We start from the raw sequence: 14467 nt of genomic DNA on the forward strand, positions 1-14467 counted from the left end.
GCAACTTTTTCTGGAAAAATTGTAATTCTTCATTTTCACAGCCAAGCGTTTCTTAATTCTGTGAAACACCTGATGGTTCAAAGTGCTCACTAAATACCTTGAAATATTCCTTGAGGGGTGTAATTTCCGGAATGGAGTCACTTTTTGGGGGTTTCCACTGTAGGGCCACCTCAGGGTATCTTCGCATGCGACATAGCTCCCAATTACCATTCCAGCTAAATCCGCTCTCCTAACGCCATATGGTGCTCCTTCCACTCTGAAGCCTGCTGTGCACCCATACATCAGTTTTTAAGCACATATGGGGTGTTGGCGCATTCTGAGGGGGGAATGGGGAAAAAATGTGGGGTGCATTTTGTCCTGTTTCCCCTTGTGAAAGTGAAAAATGTGGGTGTAAAGCAACTTTTTCTGGAAAAATTGTAATTCTTCATTTTCACAGCCAAGCGTTTCTTAATTCTGTGAAACACCTGATGGTTCAAAGTGCTCACTAAATACCTTGAAATATTCCTTGAGGGGTGTAATTTCCGGAATGGAGTCACTTTTTGGGGGTTTCCACTGTAGGGCCACCTCAGGGTATCTTCGCATGCGACATAGCTCCCAATTACCATTCCAGCTAAATCCGCTCTCCAAAAGTCATATGGTGCTCCTTCCACTTTGGAGCATGCTGTGCCCCCATACATCAGTTTTTGAGAACAAATGGGGTATTTCTATAAACTATAGATGCAAGGTAATAGATTTTGAGTTTTGTTTGGCTGTTAACCCTTGATGCTTGCAGAAAAAATAGATTAAAATTTAAAATCTACAAAAGAAAAGTGACATTTTGAAATTTCATTCCCATTTTCATTTAATTCTCGTGGGCCACCTAAACGGTTAACAAAGTATTATAAAATCAGTTTTGAATAGCTTGAGGGGTGTAGTTTCTAAAATGGGGTGATTTATGGGTGGTTTCTGATATGTAAGCCCCAGAAAGTGACTTCATAACTGAAATGGTCCAGAAAAAAATTGGGTTTGGAAAGGTTCTTAAACATTTTAAGATTTGCTTATAAACTTCTAAGCTTCTAATGTCCCAAAAAAATAAAATGTAATTTTCAAAATGATCCAAACATGAAGTAAATATATGGGGAATGTAATGTAATAACTATTTTCGGAGTTGTTATAAAAGTAGAGAAATAGAAATTTGCCAATTTTTCTAAATTTTTGGTAAATTTTGTATTTTTTTTTATAAATAAACATGAAATTTTGGACTCAATTTTACCACTGTCATGAAGTACAATATGTGATGAGAAAACAGTCTCAGAATGGCCTAGATAAGTAAAAGCATTTTAAAGTAATTACCACATAAAGTGGTTTCTGATTTAATTATTTTTTCTTATATTCTATTTTGTATGGTCCCGTTTCTTTAGTTTTTTTTATTTAATCATTTTATTATTTTCAAAGAAAGATTTCCTATTTAAGGAACTTTCTTTGTTCAACTATTTATGTAAACATTGTATAGGGTACTCTTTGTCTAAAAAGTCCTGGGTGATGGCCTCAGCCTCTTTCTCAAAGATAGATTCTTCTATACAATGATGCTTTAATCACCTACATTGGCTTAGTGGTACATTTAATAGGCAACTAGGAACATGGGCGCACTGGCCAAAGACCCTAGAAGCCACCCAAGCCCTCCTCTTGGCCACAAGCAGGTACATAAAGATCTGATGCTCTCAGCGGTAATTAATGTAGACAGTGATTTGTGCTGCACTGTAGTGTCTGGTTCTGCTGGGGCTGCCTACTTTTGTTGCCCCACCATCTGTCAATTTGGACCCACCTACCACATAGAGACACTTTTAAGTATTTTTCCTAGGGCCACTTTAAGTTCCCAGTCCGCCCGTGACAGATGGCAACTGGAGGGCATGTAGCTATATCTAGCAGTTGGCTTCCATTAAGTGGAACAAGCTAAACTGTTATTTGACACTGTGATCTTTAGATCCAGAAATTCTATAAAACTTTGACTCAGTTTGTGGCTTCACATATTTACATCTATGTATGCATTATTTCTGATGAAAAATGGGACCTTTATTTTACAAAATGCATTGCGTGTGACCTTTTAAGAAAGAAAATCACATTGGATTGTACTTTGGGTGTTTTGAGAGTCTGCTCCCAAGGTGTTGTCAGTTTTCTTCTAGATTCTGGTACTGGGTTACCTTCATTTCTTATATAAAAATCAGCAAAGATGTCAAGTATGAATACATGGAAATAATTGAAATTCAATCAATTAAAATGATATAGAAATGAAAATAGAGACCCAAGAGAATCACAAAGGGAAGGGTCTATCCTGTTCCGTATATCCATTGATAAAGAAATGCTATGCTAAGGAAATTCTGAAAACAATGAAGATGTGAAAAACTTAGAAAATACATTGGTAAATGGTTTGATACCAGATGATTCATGTCTATTGGACAAATCAGTACATTCAATCCTGCCATAAATTATCACTGAGAACAGCAATTAGGTCCTATGGTTACCAAGTCTCAAATTCAAAGATTTTCCAGGGTTTCAATTTAAAGGAATGTGTCTTTAAATTAAATTTTTACGTTAAGGGTATTTTTTGTTTAGAATTTTCGGTAATTTTGTTATAGTTTTCCATATCACTATCTATATTAATAAAAAACTAAAAAAACTTGCAGTTTTCGAACTGGCCACTATGCCAATATTTTATGACTTCCTGGTAACTTTTCAATAGCCATCACAGATGATTTCTTACAACAAAATAACATTAAAAGGGTTGTGGAAGAATGAAGAATTATTAATGTAATGGTAAATAATCAAATATATAACATTATTGGCTGCTCTGAAGGTTTTCCAAGAACATACCTAAGTAATACCCAAATTCTATAAAAGCAGAGTTACCACATTTGGTATTCTAAGCGAATTAGAGTGATTCACATTTGAAGGATCAATGGAGGTTTACTCACTTCTAGTGCTGTACAGAGCATTGTAGCAAAATGTATCTATGACGCTAAGGTCTGCAGTTACCAGGGAAACTTTCCTACAAAAATATAGTGAAAAAGTTTTGCATGCACATCCCAAACCTTTTCGTCTGAATGTATTACATTTTTACATATTCAGTATACAGTATACTCACACACATATATATATATATATATAAAATAATTTACAAAAGACATAACGCACCCAGATATAAATGTTGGATTGCTGCAAGTGCATTTATGTCTATGATTACAGGTTTGCTCTGATTAGACATTGTTATTTGTCTGTAGATTGAAATACTGAAACACTACAATGTAGTGGTGAGGTGCCACTAGTAGGGTTCTTCAACCCCAACAATAAAAGTATAAGAAAATCCAGGGCACACTCTTCAAGTCTGAAGAAAATTAGTCTTTTTTTTTTCAAAACTTTCTTAATCTCCTATGCAAATATTCCAGCAGTATTTGGATAAGGCCTCATGCACACGGACGTTTTTTTTCACGGTCCGCAAAACGGGGTTCCGTTGGTCCGTGATCCGTGACCGTTTTTCCGTCCGTGGGTCTTCCTTGATTTTTGGAGGATCCACGGACATGAAAAAAAAGTCATTTTGGTGTCCGCCTGGCCGTGCGGAGCCAAACGGATCCGTCCTGAATTACAATGCAAGTCAATGGGGACGGATCCGTTTGATGTTGACACAATATGGTGCCATTTCAAACGGATCCGTCCCCATTGACTTTCAATGTAAAGTCTGGAGTTCTGTTATACCATCGGATTGGAGTTTTCTCCAATCCGATGGTATATTTTAACTTGTAGCGTCCCCATCACCATGGGAACGCCTCTATGTTAGAATATACTGTCGGATATGAGCTACATCGTGAAACTCATTTCCGACAGTATATTCTAACACAGAGGCGTTCCCATGGTGATGGAGACGCTTCAGGTTAGAATATACAAAAAAACTGTGTACATGACTGTCCCCTGCTGCCTGGCAGGTGCTGCCAGGCAGCAGGGGGCAGACCCCCCCCCTGTTTTTAACTCATTGGTGGCCAGTGGGCCCCCCTCCCCTGTTGTTAACTCGTTGGTGGCCAGTGTGCGCACCCCCCTCCCTCCCTCTATTGTAATAATAGCATTGGGGCCAGTGTGCGCGCCCCCCCAACCCCTTCCCCCCTCCCTCCCTCTATTGTAATAATAGCATTGGGGCCAGTGTGCGCGCCCCCCCAACCCCCCCCCTCCCTCCCTCTATTGTAATAATAGCATTGGGGCCAGTGTGCCCCCCCCCGATCATCGGTGGCAGCGGAGTAGAAGATTCAGACTTACCTGGCTGCTGGCTGCTGCGATCTCTGTGTCCGGCCGGGAGCTCCTCCTACTGGTAAGTGACAGGTCTGTGCGGCGCATTGCTGTCACTTACCAGTAGGAGGAGCTCCCGGCCGGACGCAGACATCGCAGCAGCCAGCAGCCAGGTAAGTATGAAAATCTTCTACTCCGCTGCCACCGATGATCGGGGGGGGGGGGGGTGTTCTATACCACGATGCGATGTAAAGCAAGTAACGCTGATGCCCAGGTACCAGTGCAGCCCTGGGGTCTGTCTCTGCCGGGGGGGGGGGGTGAGCGCGCCTCCTGATGCACCTTTACGCTCTGAACCCAGTGAATGGCTAATGTAGCGATGAGTCCCGTCTCGATTATGAAGATATTAAGCCATTGAGTTCAACTGCACACTGGCCCCAATGCTATTATTACAATAGAGGGAGGGAGGGAGGGGGGGTTGGGGGGGCGCGCGCACACTGGCCCCAATGTATTAAAACAATAGAGGGAGGGAGGGAGGGGGGTGCGCACACTGGCCACCAACGAGTTAACAACAGGGGAGGGGGGGCCGCACAATGATATTCAAACTGGGGAGGGGGGGGTCTGCCCCCTGCTGCCTGGCAGCCCTGATCTCTTACAGGGGGATATGATAGTACAATTAACCCCTTCAGGTGCCGCACCTGAAGGGGTTAATTGTACTATCATATCCCCCTGTAAGAGATCGGGTGCTGCCAGGCAGCAGGGGGCAGTCTTGTACACAGTTTGTAGTGTATTCTAACTAGAAGCGTCCCATCACCATGGGAACGCCTCTGTGTTAGAATATACTGTCGGATCTGAGTTTTCACGAAGTGAAAACTCAGCTCTGAAAAAGCTTTTATGCAGACGGATCTTCGGATCCGTCTGTATGAAACTAAAACCTACGGCCACGGATCACGGACACGGATGCCAATCTTGTGTGCATCCGTGTTCTTTCACGGACCCATTGACTTGAATGGGCCCGTGAACCGTTGGCCGTGAAAAAAATAGGACAGGTCATATTTTTTTCACGGCCAGGAAACACGGCTCACGGATGCGGCTGCCAAACGGTGCATTTTCCGATTTTTCCACGGACCCATTGAAAGTCAATGGGTCCGTGAAAAGAAACGGAAAACGGCACAACGGCCACGGATGCACACAACGGTCGTGTGCATGAGGCCTAACATATATGACCTTTGTCAAGTCTCATCTGTGGGGATGCATATGCATATCTGCATATGCATCCCAACAGATTAGACTTGACAAAGGTCATTCCGACCAAAACAGTGTTGTTTGTTGCATCTGAATATATGTTATCCAAATACTGCTGGAATATTTACATAGAAGATTAAGAAAGTGTTGAAAAACAAAAATAAAAAATACAAATTTTCTTCAGGCTTGAAAAATGTGCCCTGGTTTTTCTTACACTAGACACAGGGTCTTGCCAGAAGAAGGTGTAAAGGTGCTTCCCCTGCTCCCCTATGAAAAGGCTCTCAGAGGCTACTTTTAGGTCACCATCAAGGCTATTCTGCCCTTGCTGTTAAGAGGTGTTGGGAGTAGGGATGAGCGAATCGATTCGCATAAAACTGTGTTAGAATACTGTACGGAGCGAGCTCTCTGTACAGTATTAGATTGTATTGGCTCCAATGAGCCGAAGTTATTACTTCACAAAGTCTCGTGAGACTTTGGGTAATAACTTCGTAAATGAATTTCTGCTGTAAAAAACCTTTGTACCGAACCTTTGTATTCTAAGTTTTATACGAATCGACTTTGGATGAAGCATCCGAAGTCGATTCATTCATCCCTAGTTGGGAGCAGTGGTTATGTGAGGGCACACATACAGAGAGCACAGGTTTCAGAAGACAGACCAGTAGAGAGGATTATTCGATCTGCTGACAAGCACATGCAGCTCCCACAGTTTCATTGTCCACTATTCAGATGCAGTAGGCACCTTCATTACACACCCCTGTCACTGCCCAGACCATTTTCAAGTACTTAGCAGAGGAAATTTGATGTCCTCTATGGCCATTATGTGTCCTGCCATTGACAGCCAGTCACCGTTGCCTTCATTTGCAGTAGTCTCCTAAATGACAAACCTTGACTGCTACAGACTGGAACTGTATTATCTTTAGCATCAAATTCAAATTTTGTTTGGGATCCCAAAATGGTTGGGTACGAGTATGGAGGCCCAATGATGAGTGCTTCGATCCTGTCTTTGCTGTGGAACAACACACTGGCCCAACTGATGTCTTGGCGAGCTATCAGATAAGACATTCAGTCATCACTAGTAGTGATAAGAATAAAACTTAACAGTAGAGTTGAGCGGACACCTGGATGTTCGGGTTCGGCAGGTTCGGCTGAACTTGAAAAAAATAATTCTGGTTCGGGGCCCGAACTTGACCCCGAACCCCATTGAAGTCAATGGGGACCTGAACTTTTGAGCACTAAAATGGCTGTAAAAATGTCATGGAAAGAGCTAGAGGGCTGCAAAATGCAGCAAAATGTGCTTAAGAGCATGGCAAATGTGGATAGGGAAATAAAAAAAAAAACACATAAAAGACCTTAAAAAAATAAAAATTAGAAATGATGTAGGAGGAAGAGGTTGAGGAGGCAGTGAATGGGTGGATGTGGCCGTGTAGGCTCACGTGGCGGTCTAGGTGGAAGCGGCAGCGAAGGAGGTATAGGTAGCCAACACAGATGTGTGTTATTTTGCCTTTTTACATAGGGGTATCCCCCAAAATATTGGGACATATAAAAAAAATAAAAAAAAGGAATAAGTGCACTTGAGTACAAGGATGGATGGTTGAGGCTGTTAGAACTGTCTATTCTGCACAAGGTACAGACAGGTCTTGAGGGATCCAAGCCTGGTTCATTTTAATGAATGTGAGTTTGTCCACGTTGGCTGTGGACAGGCAGCTGCGTCTGTCTGTAATGACGCCTCCTGCCGTTCTAAATACACGTTCAGAGAGTACACTGGCTGCAGGGCAGGCCAGCACCTCCAAGGCATACAGGGCAAGCTCTGGCCATGTGGACAATTTGGAGACCCAGAAGTTGAATGGGGCAGAACCATCAGTCAGTATGTGTAGGCGTGTGCACAGGTACTGTTCCACCATGTTGTTCAAATGCTGCCTCCTGCTAACCCGCTCCATATCAGCAGTTGGGGCTGGTTGTTGCGGCGAGGTGACAAAGCTTTTCCACACGTCGGCCATGCTAACCCTGCCTTCTGAGCTGCTGGCGCTGAAACAGCTGCGTTGGCGACCTCTTCCTCCTCCCCTGCCTTCGCCTTGTGCTTCCACTTGTCCCCCGGCGTCAGTCGGGTATGCTCTCAGAAGCACATCTACCAGCGTGCGCCTGTAGTCGCACATCTTCCGATCGCACTCCAGTGAAGGAATTAAGGACGGCACATTGTCTTTGTAACGGGGATCCAGCAGGGTGGCCACCCAGTAGTCAGCACACGTTAAAATGTGGGCAACTGTGCTGTCATTGCGCAGGCACTGCAGCATGTAGTCGCTCATGTGTACCAGGCTGCCCAGAGGTAAGGACAAGCTGTCCTCTGTGGGAGGCGTATTGTCTGCGTCCTCTGTATCCCCCCACCAGTGATGGGCCCGAGCTGCGTCGGATGCCACTACGCTGTGAACATGCTTCATCCCCATCCTCCTCCAGTAGTGGGCCCTGGCTGGCCAAATTTGTACCTGGCCTCTGTTGTTGCAAAAATCCACTTTCTGAGCCACTTCTAAAAGACTGGCCTGAAAGTATTAGAGATGACCCCTCTTCCTCCTCCTCGTCCTGGGCCACAACCTCTTCCATCATCGCCCTAAGTGTTTTTTCAAGGAGACATAGAAGTGGTATTGTAACGCTGATAACGGCATCATCGCCACTGGCCATGTTGATGGAGTACTCGAAACAGTGCAACAGGGCACACAGGTCTCGCATGGAGGCCCAGTCATTGGTGGTGAAGTGGTGCTGTTTCCGTGCGTGCTGCACTCCACTATCTCACACAGTCTCTCCAGCATGTGCAAGGTGGAGTTCCACCTGGTGGGCACGTCGCATATAAGGCGGTGAGTTACCGAAGTTACGCTGTAGAGCAGACAGCTGAGCGGCAGCAGGATGAGAACGCCAGAAGCGCGCACAGACGGCCCGCACTTTACGCAGCAGCTCTGACATGTCAGGGTAGTTGTGAATGAATTTCTGCACCACCAAATTCAGCAGTTGTGCCAGGCAAGGGATGTGCGTCAAACCGGCTAGTCCCAGAGCTGCAACGAGATTTCGCCCATTATCGCACACCACCAGGCCGGGCTTGGGTGGGAGATAATATGAACGTGCTGGATCCACTGTTGGCCACCCAATTGACTAGCGCCTGTACTTGCTCAGGCCTTACCATCCTTAGAACGGCATTAGGCCGACCAAGTATCGCTTTAGATTCTGGCGGCTACTGGGACCTGAGGTAGTAGTTTCAGTAGTACGTGTAGCTGTAGCAGAACGGCCACGTCCTCTCCCTGTACCAGAGGCGCCACCAACACCACCACCACCACGTGCGCATCACTTAATAGATGTTTGCCTCATAGTTAGCGTTCACAAAGCAAAGTAAAAAGTGGTTGTCTGTTAAAAATAATTACCACCAATAAAAACCCTGATTTAGGGTATTGCACAAATATTTTTTTTTACTCTATATGACAGCTGTATTTGTGTCCTAAATGTGACAGTCACTTATGCATGTCTAATCCCAGATGTGCAGTATATATCAGAGGTAGGGATGAGCGAACTCGAACTGTATAGTTCGGGTTCGTACCGAATTTTGGGGTGTCCGTGACACGGACCCGAACCCGGACATTTTCGTAAAAGTCCGGGTTCGGGTTCGGTGTTCGTCGCTTTCTTCGCGCTTTTGTGACGCTTTCTTGGCGCTTTTTGAAAGGCTGCTAAGCAGCCAATCAACAAGCGTCATACTACTTGCCCCAAGAGGCCATCACAGCCATGCCTACTATTGGCATGGCTGTGATTGGCCAGAGCACCATGTGACCCAGCCTCTATTTAAGCTGGAGTCACATAGCGCCGCCCGTCACTCTGCTCTGATTAGCGTAGGGAGAGGTTGCGGCTGCGACAGTAGGGCGAGATTAGGCAGATTAACTCCTCCAAAGGACTTGATTAACTGATCGATCTGCAGCTGTGGATCATTGAGCTGCTGATCCTCAATTGCTCACTGTTTTTAGGCTGCCCAGACCGTTTGTCAGTCACATTTTTCTGGGGTGATCGGCGGCCATTTTGTGTCTTGTGGTGCGCCAGCACAAGCTGCGACCAAGTGCATTTAACCCTCAATGGTGTGGTTGTTTTTTGGCTAAAGCCTACATCAGGGTGAAGCTGTCACACCAAGTGCATTTAACCCTCAGTAGTGTGGTTGGTCAAGCTATCACACCAAGTGCATTTAACCAGCAATAGTCTGTTCATTTTTTGGCCATATACTAAATCAGGGGCAAGCTGCGCCCGTCACCAAGTGCATTTAACCCTCAGTAGTGTGGTTGGTCAAGCTGTGACACCAAGTGCATTTAACCAGCAATAGTCTGTTCATTTTTTGGCCATATACTACATCAGGGGCAAGCTGCGCCCATCACCAAGTGCATTTAACCAGCAATAGTGTGGTTATTTTTTGGCCATATCCCAGTCTAATTCTGTCACTAAATCCATACCGGTCACCCAGCGCCTAAATACTAGGCCTCAAATTTATATCCCGCTAAATCTCTCGTTACCGCTGTCCTGTTGTGGCTGGGAAAGTTATTTAGTGTCCGTCAAAGCACATTTTTTGTTCTGGGTTGAAATACAATTCCCAATTTAGCAATTTAAAAATTTAGTGGTTTCTGCTGTATCAGATCTATTTGAAATCTATCCCTAAAAGGGTATATAATATTCAAGGTGCACATAGGGTCATTCTGAATAACTTCACACACCCGCTACTGTGCATTTCCAAGTCTAATTCTGTCACTAAACCCATACCTGTCACCCAGCGCCTAAATACTAGGCCTCAAATTTATATCCAGCTAAATCTGTCCTTAGTGCTGTAGCTGGGCGAGTTATTTAGTGTCCGTTCAAGCACATTTCTTGTTCTGGGTTGAAATACAATTCCCAATTTAGCAATTTCATAACTTAGTGGTTTCTGCTATATCAGAGCTATTTGAAATCTATCCCTAAAAGGGTATATAATATTCAAGGTGCACATTGGGTCATTCAGAATAACTTCACACACACCCGCTACTGTGTATTTCCAAGTCTAATTCTGTCACTAAACCCATACCTGTCACCCAGCGCCTAAATACTAGGCCTCAAATTTATATCCTGCTAAATCTCTCGTTAACGCTGTCCTGTTGTGGCTGGGAAAGTTATTTAGTGTCCGTCAAAGCACATTTTTTGTTCTGGGTTGAAATACAATTCCCAATTAGCAATTTCATAATTTAGTGGTTTCTGCTATATCAGAGCTATTTGAAATCTATCCCTAAAAGGGTATATAATATTCAAGGTGCACATTGGGTCATTCAGAATAACTTCACACACACCCGCTACTGTGTATTTCTAAGTCTAATTCTGTCACTAAACCCATACCTGTCACCCAGCGCCTAAATACTAGGCCTCAAATTTATATCCTGCTAAATCTCTCGTTAGTGCTGTAGCTGGGCGAGTTATTTAGTGTCCGTTCAAGCACATTTCTTGTTCTGGGTTGAAATACAATTCCCAATTTAGCAATTTCATAATTTAGTGGTTTCTGCTATATCAGAGCTATTTGAAATCTATCCCTAAAAGGGTAGATCATATTGAAGGTGCACATAGGGACATTCAGAATAACTTCACACACACCCGCTACTGTGTATTTCCAAGTCTAATTCTGTCACTAAACCCATACCTGTCACCCAGCGCCTAAATACTAGGCCTCAAATTTATATCCAGCTAAATCTGTCCTTAGTGCTGTAGCTGGGCGAGTTATTTAGTGTCCGTTCAAGCACATTTCTTGTTCTGGGTTGAAATACAATTCCCAATTTAGCAATTTCATAATTTAGTGGTTTCTGCTATATCAGAGCTATTTGAAATCTATCCCTAAAAGGGTATATAATATTCAAGGTGCACATTGGGTCATTCAGAATAACTTCACACACACCCGCTACTGTGTATTTCCAAGTCTAATTCTGTCACTAAACCCATACCTGTCACCCAGCGCCTAAATACTAGGCCTCAAATTTATATCCTGCTAAATCTCTCGTTAGTGCTGTAGCTGGGCGAGTTATTTAGTGTCCGTTCAAGCACATTTCTTGTTCTGGGTTGAAATACAATTCCCAATTTAGCAATTTCATAATTTAGTGGTTTCTGCTATATCAGAGCTATTTGAAATCTATCCCTAAAAGGGTATATAATATTCAAGGTGCACATTGGGTCATTCAGAATAACTTCACACATACCCGCTACTGTGTATTTCCAAGTCTAATTCTGTCACTAAACCCATACCTGTCACCCAGCGCCTAAATACTAGGCCTCAAATTTATATCCTGCTAAATCTCTCGTTAGTGCTGTAGCTGGGCGAGTTATTTAGTGTCCGTTCAAGCACATTTCTTGTTCTGGGTTGAAATACAATTCCCAATTTAGCAATTTCATAATTTAGTGGTTTCTGCTATATCAGAGCTATTTGAAATCTATCCCTAAAAGGGTATATAATATTCAAGGTGCACATTGGGTCATTCAGAATAACTTCACACACACACGCTTCTGTGCATTTCCAAGTCTAATTCTGTCACTAAACCCATACCTGTCACCCAGCGCCTAAATACTAGGCCTCAAATTTATATCCTGCTAAATCTCTCGTTAGTGCTGTAGCTGGGCGAGTTATTTAGTGTCCGTTCAAGCACATTTCTTGTTCTGGGTTGAAATACAATTCCCAATTTAGCAATTTCATAATTTAGTGGTTTCTGCTATATCAGAGCTATTTGAAATCTATCCCTAAAAGGGTATATAATATTCAAGGTGCACATTGGGTCATTCAGAATAACTTCACACACACCCGCTACTGTGTATTTCCAAGTCTAATTCTGTCACTAAACCCATACCTGTCACCCAGCGCCTAAATACTAGGCCTCAAATTTATATCCTGCTAAATCTCTCGTTAGTGCTGTAGCTGGGCGAGTTATTTAGTGTCCGTTCAAGCACATTTCTTGTTCTGGGTTGAAATACAATTCCCAATTTAGCAATTTCATAATTTAGTGGTTTCTGCTATATCAGAGCTATTTGAAATCTATCCCTAAAAGGGTATATAATATTCAAGGTGCACATTGGGTCATTCAGAATAACTTCACACACACCCGCTACTGTGTATTTCTAAGTCTAATTCTGTCACTAAACCCATACCTGTCACCCAGCGCCTAAATACTAGGCCTCAAATTTATATCCTGCTAAATCTCTCGTTAGTGCTGTAGCTGGGCGAGTTATTTAGTGTCCGTTCAAGCACATTTCTTGTTCTGGGTTGAAATACAATTCCCAATTTAGCAATTTCATAATTTAGTGGTTTCTGCTATATCAGAGCTATTTGAAATCTATCCCTAAAAGGGTATATAATATTCAAGGTGCACATTGGGTCATTCAGAATAACTTCACACACACCCGCTACTGTGTATTTCCAAGTCTAATTCTGTCACTAAACCCATACCTGTCACCCAGCGCCTAAATACTAGGCCTCAAATTTATATCCTGCTAAATCTCTCGTTAGTGCTGTAGCTGGGCGAGTTATTTAGTGTCCGTTCAAGCACATTTCTTGTTCTGGGTTGAAATACAATTCCCAATTTAGCAATTTCATAATTTAGTGGTTTCTGCTATATCAGAGCTATTTGAAATCTATCCCTAAAAGGGTATATAATATTCAAGGTGCACATTGGGTCATTCAGAATAACTTCACACACACCCGCTACTGTGTATTTCCAAGTCTAATTCTGTCACTAAACCCATACCTGTCACCCAGCGCCTAAATACTAGGCCTCAAATTTATATCCTGCTAAATCTCTCGTTAGTGCTGTAGCTGGGCGAGTTATTTAGTGTCCGTTCAAGCACATTTCTTGTTCTGGGTTGAAATACAATTCCCAATTTAGCAATTTCATAATTTAGTGGTTTCTGCTATATCAGAGCTATTTGAAATCTATCCCTAAAAGGGTATATAATATTCAAGGTGCACATTGGGTCATTCAGAATAACTTCACACACACCCGCTACTGTGTATTTCCAAGTCTAATTCTGTCACTAAACCCATACCTGTCACCCAGCGCCTAAATACTAGGCCTCAAATTTATATCCTGCTAAATCTCTCGTTAGTGCTGTAGCTGGGCGAGTTATTTAGTGTCCGTTCAAGCACATTTCTTGTTCTGGGTTGAAATACAATTCCCAATTTAGCAATTTCATAATTTAGTGGTTTCTGCTATATCAGAGCTATTTGAAATCTATCCCTAAAAGGGTATATAATATTCAAGGTGCACATTGGGTCATTCAGAATAACTTCACACACACCCGCTACTGTGTATTTCCAAGTCTAATTCTGTCACTAAACCCATACCTGTCACCCAGCGCCTAAATACTAGGCCTCAAATTTATATCCTGCTAAATCTCTCGTTAGTGCTGTAGCTGGGCGAGTTATTTAGTGTCCGTTCAAGCACATTTCTTGTTCTGGGTTGAAATACAATTCCCAATTTAGCAATTTCATAATTTAGTGGTTTCTGCTATATCAGAGCTATTTGAAATCTATCCCTAAAAGGGTATATAATATTCAAGGTGCACATTGGGTCATTCAGAATAACTTCACACACACCCGCTACTGTGTATTTCTAAGTCTAATTCTGTCACTAAACCCATACCTGTCACCCAGCGCCTAAATACTAGGCCTCAAATTTATATCCTGCTAAATCTCTCGTTAGTGCTGTAGCTGGGCGAGTTATTTAGTGTCCGTTCAAGCACATTTCTTGTTCTGGGTTGAAATACAATTCCCAATTTAGCAATTTCATAATTTAGTGGTTTCTGCTATATCAGAGCTATTTGAAATCTATCCCTAAAAGGGTATATAATATTCAAGGTGCACATTGGGTCATTCAGAATAACTTCACACACACCCGCTACTGTGTATTTCCAAGTCTAATTCTGTCACTAAACCCATACCTGTCACCCAGCGCCTAAATAC

The sequence above is a fragment of the Bufo gargarizans genome, chromosome 1 (assembly GCF_014858855.1).
Source record: "Bufo gargarizans isolate SCDJY-AF-19 chromosome 1, ASM1485885v1, whole genome shotgun sequence".
Lineage (NCBI taxonomy): Eukaryota > Metazoa > Chordata > Amphibia > Anura > Bufonidae > Bufo > Bufo gargarizans.